Raw genomic sequence first — 21827 nt, 5'->3', positions numbered from 1 at the left:
GTTAGGGCCCATTTGATGTTATTTAACTCTATACAATTTCATGCTACAGTTCAATTTGAAATAGCAAAGAAACCAGAATAAATATTTTCAAGTCATGTTTATCCAGCCTGCTAATGTTGCTACTTAATTTCCCAGTGCTAACTTACAAGCTATTAGTTACCTTTAAAGTTCCACATGTCTTGGTACCTACAGGACAGTATCTTATTGGTGGTTACACTCTTCTTTTGGAATACCTTGGCTACTAAGTAAAGAATGTACCAGCCTCTTGAATTTAAAAAAAAAGATTGATATTCTGTTGGCTACTTGATCACATACAGTACTTGATAGTTGTTGTGGCTGATGTTATTCTTGTTGTTAATATTATTGTTATTATCCATAAACAACTTGAGCCTTTGTGAAATTGATTGTTCATAAATCTGTGTACAAGTTAGAATTCTAGCAAACAATGGCTTGTATTTTTCTTTATGCACAAAATAGTCACTAAGTGAATATGTACAGGAATAAATATTGTGCTGGATACAAAATGAGGATGAGGATCAGAAAACACAAACTACTAACTTCTGTACCTATCACAGTTTTGATTTAACACTGTTGGACAAGCAAATAAGGTCTTTTCTGTACACCATTCTAGTGTGAAGGAAGTTATGAGAAAAAGAACAATTAGAATATTGATTCAGTACTTATAGGTAGATCAATGCAACCTATCCAAGGTGGTTGCTGGCAATTAGTACAATTAATCCTCTCTTAGCAGCAAGAACCTGTACCATGAATTTGTGTAGATTGGTTTTAGTTATTGCATATGTAAAATAATAAAGCAGTATGAACCATTATTCAACCCACTTACACTTTCATCCATGTATTATTATTTTTTTGAAAATGTGGAGGCAATCAGTGTCAATGAATTCTGAGAATAGAAAAATACTTAGCTCCCTCCCCCTGAAATCAATAGCACATAGAAGCAGATCTTAACCTTGGCTTGATGAATTTTTCCTAGTGTTTTTTTTTCTTTCTTTCCCCGTATGGTATTCATTCAATCATTCAAGTGCACTTTCTTTTATTGTTTTCCTTTCTTGTGTTATCTATAACATGATTGCCATGCAATTTCTTCAGTATGTGTCTGATTTATTCAGGTACCAATCAAGATGGAATACTTAAATTACCTACATGGAACAAAATCCCATGAAATCAATGAACCTCATTTCCAAATAAATTTGCTTAAATTGAAGCATTGTCTGAACATAGCAATTAACAGGTGAATTTTCAATATTCCTTTTGTATCATATTTTACAATGGGCTAAATATAGAGGCAGGGGCTGAGGCCAGGAGAAATATAAAACTATTCCTTCTTCTGATTCTTTACATGAGCTGTGCTGTGCACTGACAGCCATACTTTATTATTTAAATAAAGTATATGTGACTTCCACTGCGAGGCTGTTAAGCATTCAATAAGTTGTTATAACAATTCATAAGGGGAAAACGCTTAATATTTGCTATTGATTCATTTGCTCATTGCTATGAATATTTTAGTGAACTGGGAACATCATATTTTGTTAAAAGTTCTCGCTTTCTCTTAGAAAATAAAGGCCTTCATCATTTCTACCTTACCCTGGAGGAATATATATCTCATATAACAATAATTACACACTGTCACACTGGGTCTATGTTTTATTACCAAGGAGCATAGTCGTGCTGCTGTCTAAAGTATAACTGTTAGTTTTTTTGATTCCAGGAAATATCACTCTGCCTGCAAAACTGGTCAAGATAAAAATTTATTCAGGAACACAAATAAAGTGAATAAAATGTAAAACAATAGTTGTCTTTTATCAGACAATATCTTATTCTAAATTTCTAAAAAATTCCTAAATTTCTAAAAACAACCTGATGCATTATAGCAAATTTTGATCTGGTCTTCCAATCCCTCATCTTTTTCTGAGAAATCTGCTAATATCATATTATATAGTTAGTAAATAAGGTAGTTGTGGAGTATTATTTTATAAGATTGAATAGTCTTTCAACCTTCTTCTTTCTAAATAAGATTGTAGACGGGGTGTTATCCAGCACCTTCGTAGAAGTCTGGAGAAAGCAGATTATCTGCACCTATTTGAGTCAGGATTCAGGCGTGACTTTAGGATGTATAAGGCACTGTTAATACTTTAGGATGACCTCTATAGGGGTTGAGGTGGTCCTTGTTCCTCTTGACCTCTCAGTTACTTTCAATTAGTACTAGAATTCTATTCTATTCTTCTAGGCCAGTTTCGGGGATTGCTTTAATCTGGTTCTCTTTTTACTCTTGGGAAAGTTCCAATTAACAATGATAGGGAAGGAAAGGTCTAATGGTCAAACTGCAGGTGAAAATTGTGGGCAGGAGGGCCTTTGGACAGATTAGTATTCAATTGTTCTCTTTCCTGATCTGGAGAGCCTTGATGATGGTCACTTATGTCTTGGTCTCCTCCCAATTAGACCACTGCAACACATAGAGCAGCGTTTTAGAACCATTTGGAAGCATAAGCTGGTGCAAATGCAGGTATGGGTGTCTAGCTTGGCCACAGGATATCTCTGCTTCAGACATTAGCAAAATATTTCTGGGTTTGGGGTGCTTGTACTTTCCTTTAATGCCATTCATGGCTTCAGAGTTTAGAAAATTATGGAACTGACTTTCCCCAATTGTCTATCTGTTCTGTTAGATTCAGTAGGAAAACAGGCTGCACATCCTGTTATCTGGCAGGATCCAAGTAGAGAGCCTTTTCTCTCATGATGGATACTTTCTGTTACAGGGAGTCTCAATCTGCTTTTTTCTGAGCAAAATTATGCACATTAAGCAGCTAAGTAAAGATGATTGGAGGTAAAACTTGTATATATCTTTATATTTATTAATTATATTAATATTCTTCATGTTTCTATGCCCAATTCCATTCAGTGTGTAGTATAATCCAAGTAAGGGGTTAAGCATCTGCTATTTTTAAAAAATACCAAAACATATCCTATTGCATTCAAATCACAGTAATTTAAAGAGACATTATTTCATTATGAAGATACAATATTTATTTTTTGTTATTAAAAATATCAAGCTCTTCTAAAAGTACTGGAATCTTTTGGTAGAATTATGTGTAAGTAGTATATAGATCTCCTATACTGTGCCACTAAATAGCATCTACAATTAATACATTTTTTATACGGTTGTCTATTTCTATTGTTTTTTTAAAAAATATTTTTCTCTAAATATGTGCATTTTTAAAAGAAGCAAGTCCTTCACGGGGAAATTTCAACCAATCAGAGATTGCACAGATAGCAGGATGCATTACTATAAAACCTGATTAGATAATCCCAGAAATAGAATGATTAAACTTCATTCTGAATACACTTTCTGACAATGTTATAGTAAAAGTTGATAAAGTTACTAATCATAAAACTTATTTGAAGAAAGGTTAACATATCATGGCCTCATTGGATCATTTGTACTGCTTTTTAAGACTAAAAGGAAAATGACTGTAAAATATTTTAAATAAATAAATTGAATAAATTGATATTTTGCTGTATTAAAACAGCAAAATACTTTTGTGTGTTTTGTATCTGTATTGTCATCCACAAATTTACAAATTAACTGCCTATAAAAGTTCAATTTATTACAGCACACTAAACAACATATTAAATTAAGGAACATACATAGTACTGAATGCCTTCCAGTAAAACAATATTTTTCAAAAGTATTTGACCACTAAATTTGGGAAGATTTGGGAGGATTTATAGATATGTGAGTCTGCGTGGAATCTTTGGTAAATTTAAGTTGTGGTAGTAAAGCAGAATTTTTATTTCCCCTATATGTTTGTCCTTTATATTGTAGTGATTGGGTGCTTGACAAAAGCTTGATATGTACACAATACAGACAACACCTGGACACAAAATCTATTTATTCCCTGATGCTCTCTGGGGATGGTAGACTGAGTGAAGAAAAATAACACAGCAGAAGCTTCAATGTGTTTAACTCTGTGGCTGACACAACATAATATAGAAACAAAGGCTTATCTGGGGACACTTCATTGATCAAGGAGTAACACTGGCAGATGCTGATGATATTCACCCAGAATACATTCCTAAAGAAATAAAGAAAGTATGTTTACTTTTTTCTAAAAAGAATAATAGCAGGTTGCAGTTGTTTAAACACAAAATATCCTAAAATAGGGAGTGTGCAAAGACAGGGAGGCTAAGATGAAATAAGTCAGAAAAGAAATATAAATGTAAGAATGAATTGTTTAAAATAAAGCATTAATCTTATACCAGAATGCAAAGATATAAAATTGCAAATATGTGCCATGCTGAAGTAAATGTGGACATGAATAAAAATTTATACAATTATAATAAGAGAGAATTAAAAAATAAATTAAAATGAAGACTTTAAGGAAAAGAAAGTTTCTCTTATTTTCATTGTACTTGCTTTATAGTTTGCATTCTTTGTTTGCTAGTAGAATTTTGTATAGAATTTGCCACCATAGGTGACAGCGCCTGGCCAACCTTGGTCGAAGAACATAAAAAGAGTCTGAACTAGTTAATATCTGATGGGAAATTACCAGAAACCCTATGGCTATAAACTATACAAGGAAGTGAAAAACCATATCAGAAGAAGGTAATAGAAAACAGCTTTAGTATTGGACTATTAACATGAAATTTGGATGTGTCCATAGAGTCAATCAAAGCAGAGGAAAATGTGAGGAGACTTTATTTTTTCATACCTTGAATAATAGTTGTTAAAGAACAATAGAAGAGAGTTACTGCAGCCTTGTTTTGCTGGTAAGGTTCCTAAATGTATGTGATTGGTTATTGATTATTATTGATTATTTTCTCCCGTTAACTTTTTAGTCTGCTGTTGTATTAAAAGATAGAAGACAGATAATTTCATAGAAACCTGATTATTGTCTTAAAATTTATACCTAAATATTGGCTGTAACATTTAAAAAGGGAGATGATGCAATAGAAAAGTGTTTCTCTCAGCATTTAGAAACATAGTTTGCAAATTAAGAATATTTTGTTCAATATGTTGTCATTATGTTTTATCATCAGGATGTATGATAGACTGTCCATTCACTTGGGAGGATTGATATACTTATTTTACTTTTGCAATATTTGGTAAGTAAGTTAGGCTGAGATACTTAAAATCTGAGGAACATTTGGATCCCCAGATTCCTGTGGTTTCAAGAATCAAGGTGCACAGTAACTTATTAGTTGTCATATTTTGATAGGATTTTCAAATGCTTCCACAAGCACCAGAACAATATTTCTGTGACTCTAAAATATAGGTCATTAAGCTCTGATATACTGGCAAAGTTATCTGATCGCACAATGGCTTGTAAAATATAAAAATTATCAAATGACATAATCTGCCAATAGGATTGAACATAATGATAAGTGCTTTTGGGAACTGTATGGGCACAGTTGGGAGATATTGTAACTATAGCTGAAATAATGGATATTGATCTTTTCCCTTTTTTAAAAAGAGAAATTGATTACTGTGTTATGGTCTTATTGTAGTGTTTCAAGCAAGCATTGAGATCAGTGTGCGAATTCTGACAATAATTTTCATTTTGATTAACAAGTTTTTATTTCCAAATAAAGCATGTTGTTAGCACACATATTCAAAGGAAACCTATTTTGAGCAACATACCAAGATACTTTCATAGTTTCCTATTCCCAGTTTATATCTCTAAATATAAAACTGAAGCTTCAGATCTTTATATTGTATACCTTATATTGTTATTCCTTCAAGGAGGTTGAAATAAAGGTTTGGGAGAGATTTCTGCAACTTCATATTTTAACAATTTGTTCCAGAAAGGTTGACTTGCCCTTTTTTCATGACAAGCCAATGGTTACTGTATATTGCTAACCCCAAAGGGATTTTATCAATATAATTGCCATTGAATTTTTTCTTTCCCCCATAAATATAATATTATGCTTGGTCACAAAGACAGCCAGATGCTTAGACTGGATTTGGCATTTTTATTCACATATTGAGTCTATCCAGAAGACCTGAGATAGGCAGATGTTGTCTGATGGTATAAAAGATACTCGTGCAGAATATAAAGCTGTCTTTTGCAATTGACTGACAGTGATTTTGTCAATGCCAAAGGTGTTCAAGTGGTGCTACAGAGCTTTTGGGCTTGTACCCAAGGCACTTATTATTACCTTTGCTTTCTTTTGCCACAGCCATTTTCCTTTTATATACTCTTTACTATTATTTTGCATTTTGTGATTTTCTCTTCTATTCTGCTTGTCTCCAGATATTGCAGTACAGACTTTTTTTTTTTGCTTTCTTATTGACAATTGTCAATTCTGGTGTGTTATGTGACAGGTGCCTGTCTGCTTGAGTTCTAAAGTTCCAATGCACTTTAGCTTCTTCATTTTCTATTACTTTGCTTATTTTATGGTCCCACCAGTTCTTGCTTGCAGGCAAATGGTATTTCTTACAGATATTTATTTATTTATTTATTCAAGGGCTTTTCGTTTTTTCAGATTTTGATCAAAACTCTATTTTGCACCATCTATCATCTATCTATCTATCTATCTATCTATCTATCTATCTATCTATCTATCTATCTATCTATCTATCTATCTATCTATTAAGAGCCTTGGTGGAGCAGTGGGCTGATGCCTCCTTAAGTAACACCAGCTGCCTGCAATTAGTGCAGGTTCGAGTCCCACCAGGCTCAAGGTTGACTCAGCCTCCCATCCTTCCGAGGTAGGTAAAATGAGGACCCAGATTGTTGGGGGCAATAAGCTGACTTTGTAATAATGCTGCTTGGGGGTGTGTGAAAGCCCTAATAAGCAGGCATATACATAGAATGAAGGCTACTGCTAAGCTTGTAAGCCGCCCTGAGTCTTCGGAGAAGGGCGGGATATAAATGGAATTAAAATAAATAAAATAAATAAAAATATCTATCTATCTATCTATCTATCTATCTATCTATCTATCTATCTAGCCAAGGTTATTTAGACGGTTGTCATGCCTAAAGTGGGACTAGAATTAACAGTCTTCTGGTTTCCAAGCTAGCATCTTAACCACTAGACCAGTCAGGGTCTATGTAAATATAAACTGGGTTTATAGATTTATGTATACATAATTATTATATTGATATCTTTTTATATATAAAATATAAAGATATTAAACAGCCCTTGAATACTGCTGCTTTCTTCTCCTTTGATATAAGAAAAGAACAATGTTGGGCAAATATTGGAAGTATTACTATGAAGTTTATGACAAAAAAAAAACAACCCTTCCAATTCCCTTTTCACATAAGTGATCTAGTAATTTCCAAGAAGCTGTCTAATCATTCAGTAGCTCTGAGGATATGGCAATTTTAATTAGCTATGTTCGTAGGCTGTATCCCAAAAGGTCAGATACAAAATTGCCCTTCTGTGGTGTTTATGATGGTTGCAAGATTTTACTAGTATGACACTAATAAATCATGCATTTATATCTATTAGGATGAAACAACTGCATTTTTTCACTGTCTCTGAAAACTTTATCAAACTATTTCAAGTGTAAATATCATGCTGCCAGGCTGTATAACTATTGTTAGATTTTTAAAAGGAAAATTTAACTCAGCATTAATATTTATTTAAATGCAAAATTATCTCAACTATTCTGACCTAAAGATCAGAAGTATAAGTTTCAAAGGAGCTGGAGAAAAGAATGCATCAAATAATCTCCAATTGCTTATTCCTTTTTCTTGAACAATTGCTTTGTATACAAGATTCTGCATACAGTAATTAAAATTTATCTTTCTTGTTATCTCTATTTGTAATAATCTGGTCTCTATTTCTCTCTTCCTTGAATTTGTCTATTACCTGTAACCAAATTAATTCTAGGTTCTACTTTCAGAACTTGTCAAACATTTACCTAGCTTGTAAATAATACACACACACACACACACACACACACACACACACACCTCTATCATCTATCTATCTATCTATCTATCTATCTATCTATCTATCTATCTATCTATCTATCTATCTATCTATCTATCTATCTATCTATCTATCTATCTATCTCCAGTATAGATATTTTTCATATTTTTTAAACAGTCCAACCTACTGAAACCAGTACCATAAAAAACAGAATAGAAACGCAAGTTAAGATAGGCAAGAAAATGGTAAGTGAGCACCTGTCCAGCCTAGACGAGTTCAAATCACCAGCACCAGATGGATTACACCCCAAAGTTCTCAAGGAACTGGCAGACGTGATTTCAGAACCACTGGACTATATTTTTCAAAGATCCTGGAGCACTGGGGAACTACCAGAGGACTGGAAGAGAGCTGATGTAGTTCCCATCTTCAAAAAAGGGAAAAAAATAGATCCAGAAAACTACAGACCTATCAGCCTGACCTCAATACCTGGGAAGATTCTGGAAAAGATAATCAAACAACAAATCAGTGAACACCTTGATGCAAACAGTCATCACTAAAAGTCAACATGGGTTTGTCAAAAACAGATCATGCCAGACAAATCTTATTGCATTCTTTGACCAAGTGACAAAATTAGTGGACCAGAGGAATGCTGTAGATATAATTTACTTGGACTTCAGTAAGGCATTTGACAAAGTAGATCACAACCTACTACTTGATAAGATAGAAAAATGTGGGTTGGATAGCATCACCACCAGATGGATTCGTAGCTGGCTGACAGGCCGTACTCAGCATGTGGTCCTCAATGGAACTGCATCTACATGGAGGGGAGGGAAGTGTATAGTGGGGTGCTCCAGGGCTCTGTTCTGGGCCCAGTGCTCTTCAACATCTTCATCAACAATTTGGACAAGGGGATAGATGGGGAACTCATCAAATTTGCAGATGACACCAAGCTGGCAGGAATAGCCAATACTCCAGAAGATAGGCTTAAAATACAGGAGGATCTGGACAGAGTCGAACACTGGGTGCTATCTAACAAAATGAAATTCAGTGGTGAAAAAGTAAGGTTCTACATTTAGGCAGAAAAAATCAAATGCACAGGTATAGTATAGGTGGTACCTTGCTCAATAGTAGTAACTGTGAGAGGGATCTTGGAGTCCTAGTAGACAATCACTTCAATATGAGCCAGCAGTGTGCTGCAGCTGCCAAAAAAGCCAACACAGTGCTAGGCTGTATTAACAGAGGGATAGAATCAAGATCACGTGAAGTACTAATACCACTTTACAATGCCTTGGTAAGGCCACACCTGGAATACTGCATCCAGTTTTGGTCACCACGATGTAAAAAAGATGTTGAGACTCTAGAAAGAGTACAGAAAAGAGCAACAGAGATGATTGGGGGACTGGAGGCTAAAACATACAGGGAACGGTTGCTGGAATTGGGTATGTGTAGTTTAACAAAGAGAAGGGTGAGGGGTGAGATGATAGCAGTGTTCCAATATCTCAGGGCCTGCCACAAAGAAGAGGGAGTCAAGCTATTCTCCAAAGCACCTGAAGGCAGGACAAGAAGCAGCAGATGGAAACTAGTCAAGGAGAGAAGCAACCTAGAACTAAGGAGAAACTTCCTGACAGTTAGAACAATTAACCAGTGGAACAACCTGCCTTCAGAAGTGGTGAATGCTCTAACACTGGAAGTTTTTAAGAGGAGACTGGACAGCCATTTGCCTGAAATGGTATGGGGTTTCCTGCCTGAGCAGGGGGTTGGACTAGATGACCTCCAAGGTCCCTTCCAACTTCTTCTTCTTCTTCTTCTTCTTATTATTATTATTATTAAATAATAGGACTGCAATACAAAATTATCTGTTTCTCCTTGTCCTAAAGAAAATGGTTGCCACTATTAGTTTTTTTCCTTTCTGGGTCAAATAATAACTTACACAATCAATAGAAAAGATGGACAATGTCCCTAATATACTTGGTGCAGACATTAAATAATTTTTATGTATTCTGCTTATGTATTCTGCCAACAATAAGATATACGAATTATGACTGATCCTATCTTTCTTATTTCTTCCCCTTGTTTGTTGTGTGTACACAAATAAAAACAAGTATTTAGAAAACATATAGATAGTTTGTAATATTTTAATATTAATTCATTCAAATATATTGTTTTGAATATAAAATATTAGAGAATTTAGAATTAATTTTTACAGGATATTGTTTTCTGGACTAGTAGACCATGACTTGAATTGAAATTTTTCATGTGAACTGTCTGATTTTTTTCCCTTTGTAATCCAGAGGCAATAAATGTAGGAGAATAAATTGGAGTAAAAGTTCTATATCTTTTGTAATGGCATGGTACAGCAATTCCATTATGCACAAACAGCAATGTTTGAGGATCAAAGTTTTTCTGTAAAAGAAAACAAGTATTTACTTTTGAACTAGTAGAATATATGTAGGAGATTGCTTTAAAGCTTTCTGTATCAGATGATTTTTTTTTAATCTGTTATTACTTCAGAAAGAATTTCATACTGGATATTGACAGAGTAGCAGATTAAAACTAAAAGTCAAAATGACAAGAAACTTGCATTTGTAGCATAGCGCTGCAAAAGCTGGAAATAATAATAGCAAAATAACTACAACAATATGGGAAATAATTCTGCAACCAAAGCTTTTCTGATTAAACTTTATGTTCTTCTTTCAAATCATATTTTGTCCAGAGAATTCTATAATCATTGGGAAAAAATATTGGGAGGCTATTTTGGAATATCATAGAGACTCTGTAGACTCCACCCTGTCCAATTACATATCACTGGAGAGATGACATTTACTGTTTGTGGTCACATAAAGGTCAGTGTGTTAACTAATATTAAAAGGATCCTGGCAATAAATTTCTGAAGGCTGAAAGATTGTATCTCTTTTGCTCTTCAGAAGAGTGAGTAGATGGGGAAGAATTTAACATGATGCATAGAATTTATATAAGAATCTCTTGCATCGAAGACTATATTACCTTTCACACCTCTATATAGCAGTATAATCACTATTTCAGGACACTGAATGAACATTAATTAATATTCTTCCATTTTCTCACTCAAATCTAGAAATATTTCAGGAAAAACATTATTTTGGACTAGACAAATATGGCTGGCTCTACAAATAGCAGCTAGTGTCTAAATTATAGTCCTAGAACTGGATTGTTCTTGAGAATCAAAATGAGATTCTCCTCTCAATCTTTCATACTGGACCTTAATTTATTTTAATTGTGTCTTTTTTCCCTTGTTAATTTAAGATTTTTAGTGGTGAGGAGATTAATTTTAATGGGAATCACATTTTAAAAAATATCTTGGATTTGATGTGTAAATTACCACCAAGTTGTTTAGCTCTCACAGTTAATAATGTTGACAGAGATACTAATGTACAGTCAAGAGCTTTAGGATTGGTCTTTAGATGCCTCCAGTTACACAATAATTGATAAATAGTAAAAATAAAGCTTCCTTATACTGTTTATATATGTAAAAAAAACCCTACCTATTATGCTGAACTGCTAATAGCAAACTGCTTGAAGTCAATCCTCTATCTTGGCTGGCTTGATTTTTTAAGAAAAGGAGAAGCTGTTTTCAAAGCAACTTTAGTCTGACAATTGTTCCTTTATTTTTTTTATAGGAGGATTTTACTGCTAGCCTTAATATTCTTGAGTATTTAAAGGTCAGGCAACTCTTTCCTTCTGTCTGAAGTGCCTCTTAGATGAATCAAAAATATAAATAGTAAGAAAGAGAAAGCGATAGTGAGGGAGAAAGAGACAGAAAGCTTCCTTGTTGTCAGCGGCATAAGCATTTGATTCATAAACCTTTTCTCTTTATGTCTCAAGTACCGAATTATGATGATGATAACTTTATTGTCACTTTGAATGTACACCAATTGGCATACATCAAAATGAAATTTCGTTGCATACAGCTCTCAAAGGGTCACCATCTCCGATATATACTCCTTGTTCGGGGCCCACTCAAATTTCACATTGTCCATTTTAGTCTCTAGGGAGTGAACGATGGCAAACAGGACAGATGGAAATGGGGCTCCATGTGGATTAGCCCTCAAATTCGCTTGTATTCTGACAACCTCGCCTTCTTTCCTTTTTCTGATCCTGACTCTTCCACCCTTTCCTTAAAGAGGCCTTGCTTCTTTTCGCCCCTGGAGCACGCTGCTGCTGCCGCCACCAACTGCTCCAAAAGCCTCTCTCTCTTCCTCTGGGCCTGCCGACAGCCTCATCCAGTTCCTTTGCTCCATAAGCTCCAGGTTCTCTCCTCCTCTGCCTCCCCTGGAAAAAGCCCTGATTTGAAATAGAATCCATCACTAGATCTTGCTGCTGGTAGAACAAATTCAAACAGCGCCAACAACTTTTAACGGTCTCACCAACAGTTCCAAAACAACTAGAAACTCGCCAGGCCAGTAAAAAGCATTTTTCTAGATATTCAGTTCTAATGGCCTTTCTTCATTCTGTTATTTTTATGCTACTGTATTAAAAATGCTGTGCTGCAAGTGCACTGGACTGTAAATATATTATATTATAAATAATAGATGGAATGCAGTGTCCTTAGGAATATGATATATTCCTGGTACTTTTGTTTACATATATTCACATATGTTTTTTTTTCTTATATTCTGCTATATGTTAGTACACTGCATATAATCTTCTTGCTGGTGGGATATGGGAACAATATGTTGTCTTATATGGGAGTCTCAGGAATAGACGTTATAGCTTGTATAGAATAACATGACAATATTTTGTAAAATTGGACTTTTGTTAGTGTTATGGCAAGTATGCCATAAATTAACTGTATGTTCCTCACTGTAAGCAAGGAATGGTGTATATAGCAATGGGGAGGGGTTACTTAGTCCAAGGCCCATATCCTATTCCTTACTTTATCTTACTAAAAAGCATTATGTGAAAGCCTCAATTGACCAAAGGCATGATGGGTAAGTTGAACACCAGAAGTTCATAAAATGAGAGTTAAGCCATCAACTAAATATTAATATTAGTGAGCACCATGTGTCCCTAACTGCAGATGTTCTAAAGGGAACCCAAAGGCTTTGGGTGCATACAGCTTGAAGATCTGACAAGATCATACAGATGAGGAACCATCTGAACCCACTGGGATTGGCCCACCCCACCTGTGTGATGAAAAAGGCATGCTGTGGGCCCTGTCAGTCAAGAAATTCTGGTTGGTATCCAGGAGAAGGTGCCTGCCCTTTGGTGCCTGCCCTTTGGAACATCTTACTCCATGAAGTGAGATTGGCTCCCATCCTTTTGACCTTCTGTAAGGACCTGAAGACCTGGCTCTGCCAGATGGCTTGGGGCCCCAATAGGGGAGCATCACACTGGAAGTAGTTGATGAATTAAGACTCAATTCCACCTCCACCCGCATGTCTTCCTCCCTCCCTCCTCATCTTTTAAGTACAGTGATACCTTGATGCTCACCTGCTTTGAAACTCATCAAATTTGGTACTTAGTGCATCATTGTTTGTTTGATACTCAACATATAAGCTAGACGTTGTTGGTGTCAGCTGCCTTGTGATTCACTATGTTATTCCTTATGGGAAAAATTGTTTTATACTCAACATTTTTGGTACTCATCGCACCTTCCAGAACCAATTAACAATGAGTACCAAGTGTCTATGGAGAATCTGAGCCATCCAGGTCATGATTGTCCCAAAGGTACTTTTTTCAAGAGGCAACTGGACTTTCTTGTTTTTCTTTATCCTTTATGATTTTAATGCTTTTAAAGAGATGGTAGCAAATAAATTTAATAAATAAAATAATAAATAATTGTCATATGAAAGGATTGTTTAACAAGTCTAATTGATGTTATTTGTTCTTTGACCAAGAATTGTCTTCTTGAGTATGAAAGCAATCCCGTTCATTCTTTGTTTTTCACATTCTGGGTAGTAAATAGCACAATCTGATTCAAAATTCCAGATCATTTCAATTTTCTGATGCCTAAGATACAAGTGTATAATCTATTCATTTTCATCTTTCACTGTTCTGAACTTTCTCATGTTTATGCTTCTGTTTTAGATTCCCAATGTAACACTGTTTTTGAAGCTTTGGATTTACTTTTCCTGCATGGCAACATTAGCAACTAGAAATCCTAAAGGTTTTAATTTAACTACATCATAAATGCCATTAGTATTCTAAAAGATTCTCTGTTTTTCTTCAAAAGATATGTGCCAATTTTCCTAGGTGCCCATCAACTAGCATTTAAACTGTCAATCACTTTATATTGTCCATCCATGTGGGATTTTTAGTTAAATTTCAGAATGGTTCACCATTGTAATATGAAATTATACCTTTGCCATCATCATTAAGTGATTATTTTCCTCCAGCATCTTTACATATCACTGCTACCAAGTATAAGTACCTAGATCCCTGGAATGATATTCACACCTTGGATGATCCTGGTAGAATTATATATTCTTGGCATACATTCCTGGAATCTTTTGCTCATTCTTCCCAGGAACAATCTCTACCACAAATTATAAAAGGTTATAAGACATATTTCTCAATTCATGGTATTTGTCATACATGTAATATTACTTACATGTATTTGTCATACATGTAATATTACTTCATGTATCCTTTTAGTTTCACTCAGTTTTTCAGCTTTACTCATTTAAATTATATATCTAAATATACATATTACTTTAAAGGCTTCAATTTAATCTAAAAACTTATTTATTCAAGCAATCTGACCTGGTTTTAATATGTCTTTTAATTACTGTTTTATATTTGGCCATAATATTTAATTGTTTTTTAACTTTTGTATTTTGTTTTTATATTTATTGCCCTGTAAACCGCCCTGAGTCCTTTGGGAGAAGGGCGGTATAAAAATTTAATAAATAATAATAATAATAATAATTTTTAATGAGGTATCTTTGTGTACATATCTTCTTAGACACATGTACATGTATGGCTTTTTTCATTTTTAGCTAAAACTGTACATTCTTTTGAAGAAATGAAATTGAAGGTTGATTTTTTACAATGTCCTTAATTTAAAAATTTAAAATAGTTTAAAATACTGTTATCTCTGAAGCTCACTGGATGTGTTTTTATTCATCTCTTTTAGCAACATTTTACAATTTTTATAAGAATATAGCTCATTTACCCCTTTTCTCATGCTAATTAGGCAGATTGTAATGGCAACAAATGAAAAGCAAGTATTTAATTTTTTAAAAAAAATATTCTCATTTTTAGAATGTAAAACCAGGATATCACTTGCAGGTAACTCAAGAAAAGCAAGATCTTTCAATGTGCCACTAAATGTTAGTTTCTGTCTTTTGGTTAGCTTTTTGATTCACTTTGTCACTTTGGTTAAGAACTGAGGGGGGAAAAAACAGATGGGCAACTTTCTTACTGAAGCCCAAGCTTTTGTTTTGCAACAGCTGTTGCTCTTTTGAGTGATCAAGTACATTATATTTCTTTGTCAAGTTTGAAGAAGCTGAGAAATAGAGATGCAGGTGTTCACTGCAGATGGGTAAAGGTAGTAAATTGTGACCTGTCACATTGCCACTTCTCTGGTTTTCCTCATGCACCTGGATCTGCCTTATCCTGACATGAGCATTTATTTCTGATAGCCATGGAAGCACTGCCAAAAATGTTTGGCCTTCCAAGTAGGGTAGTTATTTTGCAAAATTGTTATAGGTGGTCTTCAACTTATGACCATACATTTAGCAACCACTCAAAATTGTGACAGCACTGAAAAGTGATTTATGACCTGTCCTCACACTTACAACCATCACAGTTCCCACATGGTGACATGATCAAAATTTGGGCATTTGGTAACTGCCATGTATTTATGCCAGTTGCAGCACCCTGGAGTCAGATGATCACCAGGCTGGATTCCAATGAAGTCAGAGGGGGATTTGCTGAACAACTGCATGATTCATTTCTTGACTGAAGCAAAAAAGACACAGTGGCACAACTCATAACTCATTTCACAATTACTCGCTTAGTGGTGGAAGCATTACCCCCCATTTTTGTTGTAAGTCACTGATGAAAAAAGATGTCACAAATGAAAGAAGATGCTATTCTTTGTTATCTAGTCTGAGTAATGAAACCTCTGAAAGAAAACAACTAAGGTCAGAGAGCACCAGGATTACCTCAGAATACAATGCACAATTCAGTCCGTAGTATAAACCCATGCTGATGTTGTTTATACTCTAACAGTTTTAATACAGCTGCTACTAACATCACTTTACAGTTTCTTCATTTTATATAATCTGCATTTGACAGTGGTGGAAACATGCACAATCTGACTTTATTGGCATGCATGGTTTATTTTTGATTTCCCCCTTCATTTCTTTCCTCTATATATGTTTCAAAGTTCAACCTGAAACTTTCTAACTATGTGAGATTTTGATTTGTTTTTCCTTCAGTGTCATGCACACACTGGCTATGAAGTGAGTGAATGTCTTATCAGATGTTCATCCAACTTTGAATTATTTCATTCTTATATTCCAATTGAGTTTATATTGTTTCAGGAACTTTTCACAGCAAATTTCTGTAGGTTAAGTCTCATTACTTTTTCTGATATAATCGTTCAGGTTCTTTTTAAAAAAAACGTCCACATCTATTTTATTTTCAACAATCCTCCAATGTTTTTATTTCTGATTATGTCTAATAAATGAGTAATAATAGCTCTTTGGTGACATGCATGACATATGCTTATTACTTTCCTCATTTTCTGATCAAGCTTGCCAGTTTGACCTGGATGCAATCAATTGTATTAGTTAAGGCAGGGGTGTCAAACTGCCGGCCCGCGGGCTGGAGTATCACAGAGAAACCGTGCCCATCCCATTTTTGGCAATGGAAAAAGTTCCGATATGTCGCGCGATGTCACGTGACGTCGCGCGTTTGAAATGCCTGAGATAAGGCATCAGGCTAGGAAGTGGAAGACCATGAGTTCTAGTTCTGTGTTAGGCACAAAGTCATCTAGGTAATTTTGTACCAATCTCTCTCAGCCTAAGAAAGGAAGCAATGGCAAACCTTTTCTGAAAAACCTGCCAAGAAAACTGCAAGGACCTGTCCAACCTGGAATTGAAAGTGGCTCAAATATATATATATATATATATATATATATATATATATATATATATATATATATATATATATATATATATATATATATATATATATATATATATATATATATATATATATATATATATATATATATATATATATATATATATATATATATATATATATATATATATAAAATTACAGGCACTACCCAGGTTTTCACTATTTTAACAATGTTTCTGCAATTAATATAAAGGTTTTTTTTTAAATGAATTCCTTTAATCTAACATAATTTGAACAAATACTTAATTAAACTTGTGATGAATAAAACCTTTTATAACTCCTAAATACTGTTCATGGCACTGCCATTTATTAGCTATAGCTGATTTTCTCCTATAATTTCTTCCTGAATCTGCCAGATTAGCATTTTTGTCCAAATCATATTTCCTTCCTATATCTTCAATAAATATGTGAACAGTGCTCAATAGAAACTTAATGTCAGTTTTGATTTAGGTGATCCATAGCAAATAAATTGTTTTAGGGTTCTGTTTTGTGATTTGCTTCCCACACTTGATTTTATTCAGGATAGAATGAATGAATCCTTGCTAGTGGAAAGCATAATGGCGACAATGAGTCTCTTTGAAATGTGCCTTGTTTTATGTTTAATTGCCAAGTCCTCCCCAATTACCATCAGTCATGTTTTTTTCATGAACTCACTGACATTTCCAGGAACCATCTCATCTTTCTGCTTATTCTCAAAACTTCCAAACATTTTTTAAAATTTAACTATGGATTAAAAAGTCTTTTTATTATCTATCAAAACTCATTAACAGTTTTGTTTTTTAATTGAATTTTTAGAAATAATTTCATCAATTAGCTGGCATTTAATGTCACTTTAATTTTGTAAGCCCCCTTTTCACTGGGATCCACATAAAATATATAAATGTATACTTTTAAATAATAAAAAGAATAACAGTATAAAATGTGTTGTCTAGCAAGGTCTGCCTATCTGCCAGTCACTTTTCTAGGGGAAAAAAGTGGAGGAGAAAGTAGCCAGAAAATTGTCTGAGAACATAGTATTATGCGGTCCAAGCTGAATACCTTGCAAATTGTTGCCAAAATGTGACAGTTCAGGCAGGATTTTTTAAAATCAGATTCAGTGTCAAACCAGCATGAAGTATAGATATTCCTCTTTTCTTTAGGCCATCTTCCTAACCCAACCCATCCTTTCTTTGCTTTTGTCTGTTCTTAATAAAATCTATTGAGATACTTTCTATGACAATTTCAGGGAGAGGTTATAATTCAGTAACATGGCCGAGGGTGTGGGGAAGCTCGGTCTTTGCCAAATAATTACACAGCGGGACTTTAAACTGTCTTTGTTCATAATTAGTGGAGAATGGATGGTGTTTTTTTTTCTTTTAGTCTTGCTCTTACTGCTCTAGCAGGCAACACTAGTGTCACGGAAGAATTAACCTTCCTATCAGAGGAGGATGGATCGTGGCTCATCTGATGCATGGTGAATATCAAAAAAAGAAAATCCGAGGTATATTCTACAGTAAAACTTTTAATGAGCAAAACAAAGCAAGACCTAAACTGACTACATTCTCTCGTCAGGCAGAAGAGAAAGTAAAAAGTAAAAGAGTAACGGTGAGAAACTTTGTCTAGACACGCACACAAAACATGGCTGGACATGTGAGATTCACTATGGTTACATGATAAGATAGTCACACAGGTGCAGAGAGCAGGGGAAAATGTACAGATTGAAATGAGCTGCTGGCAAAACTAAAAAAAACGGCAGTGACAACTAGATAGTAGAGAGAAAGCACACTGAGTTTAGGAGTATGAGTTTTATAAGAAAGTAATTTTGAGGGTGATATTTGTAACTAAAAAAAACACACCAAACAAACTGAATTCCATCAGGAAGGAAGGCAATTAAAGACCTGAGAAAGTTACCCTGAGTCTTTCACAACTGGAGTTGCATGGCTCTCTAGAGTTCCCTGCGAATTTTCTAGGGATTTCATTAGACATCATGATTGAAAAGTGAAAGCATCATTTTTTTAAAATTGTGATTGCCACACTATGCTAACACATGCAGTGCTGGGAATTTTTACATCCTTTGACTCAGCTACTGGTCTGCTATTACGATAATCTTTGTAAAATATGGATTGAAGTGAACTTGTACATGTTCATATTTTTTTTCATTTTCATGGGGGTGGGTGTCCCTGAGACCTTTAAGTTATTTCAAGATTTCCTCCAGAGTAACCATATTGAGAAAGGCTAGTTTAATAGGAGGTCATAGAGATATCCAAAAAAACCCAAAACAAAACAATTTCAACAAAACAAGCAAAAAATAAATACCTTCTTTAAAAAGAGAGATAAAAGTGAAGAGCTGATCTGTGAACTACATTTGCATCTATTTTCTCTAGTACTCAATATGTTTATAGGTACAAAAAAAGCTAATGCATACAAAATTGTATTCTAACTAATATGAGTTGGACAACTAATATGGGTTAACCACTATATATGGGTTGGACAACATCACCACCAGATGGATTCACAACTGGCTAACCAACCATACTCAATGTGTAGACCTCAATGGAATTGCATCTACATGGAGGGAAGTATGCAGTAAGGTACCCCAAGGCTCTGTTTTAGGCCCAATGATTTGGATGAGAGGATAGATGGAGAACTCATCAAATTTGGAGATGATACCAAGTTGGCAGGAATAACCAACACTTCAGAAGAAAAGCTTAAGATACAGAAGAATCTTGACACACTTGAACATTGGGCACTATCTAACAAAATGAAATTCAGTGGTGAAAAAAGTAAGGTTCTACATTTAGGCAAGAAAAACCAAATGCATATGTACAGTATAGGTCAGGGGGTAGGCAACCTCGGCTCTTTTATGACTCATGGACTTCAACTCCCAGAATTCCTGAGTCAGTTATGCTGACTCAGGAATTCTGGGAGTTGAAGTCCATGAGTCATAAAAGAGCTGAGGTTGCCTACCCCTGGTATAGGTGATACTTCACTCAATAGTAATTGTGAGAGGGATCCTGGAGACCTAGTGTGCTGCAGCTGCCAAAAAAAGCCAACACAGTTTTAGGCTGCATTAACCAAGGGATAGAATCAAGATCATGTGAAGTGTTAATACTACTTTAGAATGCCTGTGTAAGACCACACTTGGAATACTGCATCCAGTTTTGGTTACAATATTATAAAAAAGATGTTGAGACTCTAGAAAGAGTGCAGAGAAGAGCAACAAAGATGATCAGGGAACTGGAGGCTAAAACATATAAAGAACGGTTGCTGGAATTGAGTATGTCTAGTTTAATGAAAAGATGGACTAGATAGCAGTGTTCCAATATCTCAGGGGTTGCCACAAAGAATAGGGAGTCAAGCTATTCTCCAAACCACCTGAAGGCAAGACAAGAAGCAATGGATGAAAACTAATCAAGGAGAGAAGCAACCTAGAACTAAGAAGAAATTTCCTGACAGTTATAACAATTAATCAGTGGAACAACTTGTCTCCTGAAGTTGTGAATGCTCCAACACTGAAAGTTTTTAAGAAGAAATTGGACAACTATTTGTCTGAAATGGTATAAGGTTTCCTGCCTAAGCAGGGGGTTGGACTAGAAGACCTGCAACATCCCTTCCAACTGTGTTTATTCTGCTCTACTCCTGTTCAATTCAATTCAATTCAATTCAATTCTAGTCTAGTCTAGTCTAGTCTAGTCTTATACTATTCTATTATTATTCTATTAATAATCTGGTTGAGGAGATGAAATGAAGCTAATAGTGGCTGTCCTGATTGGACAAGACAGTTCTGCTGGTATAGAGAGAATCATAGTGAGCCAATTTGAATTAAATGATAAGCCTGCCAACTTCAGTGCATTACATCCTGTTTCACTTGTACTAATTTTTCCAACTTTGCTACAGCAACGTGTTAGACTGATTGTATTATATCATTCCTAGATTTGGTAGAATATTTTCTGTTTGAACAGCACTCAGGCTTTATGTTCTGTAGCAGAAATGTCTGAAGTTGAATGAAGGTTTGCTTCATTATTACCTCATTTTTTATTTATACTTTTTTCTTCTATCTTGTTCTTTTCTCTATTGTTTGTGTTAACTTGCCTTCTCTCACTCTGTGGTATCCATCTCTCTCTCTCTCTCTCTCTTTTTCTTTCTTTCTTTCTTTCTTTCTTTCTTTCTTTCTTTCTTTCTTTCTTTCTTTCTTTCTTTCTTCAATATTTATGCAGCAGCATTTATGTGCATTGTATTTTTTATTATCTGCTATTGTATATTCTTGACACTGGATAAGGCAGCTGATAAGAATCCTTGGGTGGCTTTTGCACATATGCTATATGTTTATGGCAATGAGTACTAAGGGCCTTCAGAAAGATACTTATGTTGTTTTATGTCTATAATAACCAAACTCAATACTTGCAAATGTAAAACTGATTCAGCTATTTCTGAATGGCAATTAAGCCTTCAGGCTCCAAAGCCTTCCCAGAAATACGCACCCACATTTGAAAATAATAAGTAGAACAAATTAATTGAACTTTTGATCTGATCCAGCAGAGTCATTCATTTTAAATAAAAAGAAAAGCAATCTCAAATTTTAAGACTGACTTTTAAAGATAAGCATACTACAATGTGATAGTATATAATCACACAGCACACTAATAGCTTAAAATCTTGCTGCATAACACAAGAGGAACTGGACATTGATCATTCAAAAGCCCTCCATGAGTTTCCCAGGGATGCATAACAGGAATAAGTATTAAGCCTTGAAAAAAACTAGAATAAGTAAGTTTTTAAGAAGATAGCAAATGTTCCCCAGTCACCTGGATCCAATA

Source organism: Vipera berus (assembly GCF_964194415.1).
Source record: "Vipera berus genome assembly, chromosome: 4".
NCBI lineage: Eukaryota > Metazoa > Chordata > Lepidosauria > Squamata > Viperidae > Vipera > Vipera berus.
This window is presented reverse-complemented; position numbering follows the sequence as displayed.